Consider the following 1215-nt stretch of genomic DNA (forward strand, 5'->3'; position numbering starts at 1 on the left):
GACAAAGCACATGTGTTAAAAACACTAGAATTTAAAAATAGGTGCCCTTGGTGGATCAGCATCTAAATGAAGTTTCTGAAAAATTGAAAAGGCAGATAGAATCAGATCAAAGAAGCAAGCGAAAGGCCACAGGAAATGACTGTGGGTTTTAATCTTGGAAGTGGCAGATGATGACCTTAGCATTCTACCCCTGTTGCATTATACCGGAAAGATTAAGGTGTCTGCCTAGATAGAACAGTGAATTTAGACATGTGAAGTATGATTGATATTCAGGGAGATATATAAGGATATTGTATCCTAAATAGCAAAACAGAACCCCAATAGATGGGTTGATTGAATGGCAAAATAAATACCGTTAGAGGGCAAATTAGTATGCTGAAAGATATAGTGGAAATATTTCTCCTAAGGTGAAGGACAAAAGGATAAGCAGAAAGAACGAAGAAAAGTTTTGACATGTTGGATAGTTATAGGATCCAATATTTTTCTATTATGTATTTTTAAAAAGAGAACAGGGTGAGAACTACATTTAGAGTAATCGTTTAAAGTTCCCAAAACTAGTGAGAAACACATCCTTAAATCAATGAGGTAACTGTGCTTAATTAATTTTTAAAAAGCCTCTACCTAAACACATAGGAAGTAACTTCTTAATATCAAAGATAAAGTAAGTCCTGAAAGTGTTCAAACATGGTAGTTGGATGAATTTAATGGTTTTTATAATCCAGCATGTGGCAGATTCAATCTGACATTACATTTTAGAAATCTCAGTTCTCTAGGGATAAGTTGCACGTAACAGAATTGTGTATAGTTTGAGTCACATACCCATTCCTTAGGCCTTAGGGCTAGAAGAGGGAATTGGTTTCAGGGAAGGTTCCACCACTTTCTAGAATTTACCTATACATTTATGTATATTGCTTGTGAAATGATATGTACAAGATCATTCATTGCAGCATGGTAGGTAATAGCAAGTTGTCGACCAGTATCTTCAAAAAGTGTAGACTGTGGATATAGTATATGTACTATAAAGTAAGTTTACACATTAGATTTTTAATAAATAGGTGGAGTATTTATTTCATTTACCCAATCTTTATGCCCCCTTTTATGTATACTTGTTAAATTTTGAGAAATAACCTAGAATTGTTTATTAATAGATGCTACCATGCTTCCTAGTACTAAGTTAGTGTTAGTGTACATCTTACTGTAGCACTTTTTTTTTTT

The 1215-nt window shown here is 33.6% G+C and overlaps 1 protein-coding gene across 5 annotated transcripts in view; it reads left to right on the forward strand.

Moving 5' to 3' along the window:
• USP33 (ubiquitin specific peptidase 33) overlaps positions 1-1215 on the forward strand; it is a 65675-nt gene that overhangs the window by 57276 nt on the left and 7184 nt on the right. The gene's annotated exons all lie outside the window — the stretch shown is intronic.

This window comes from Cebus imitator, unplaced genomic scaffold, assembly GCF_001604975.1.
Source record: "Cebus imitator isolate Cc_AM_T3 unplaced genomic scaffold, Cebus_imitator-1.0 Scaffold3, whole genome shotgun sequence".
NCBI classification, from domain to species: Eukaryota; Metazoa; Chordata; class Mammalia; order Primates; family Cebidae; genus Cebus; species Cebus imitator.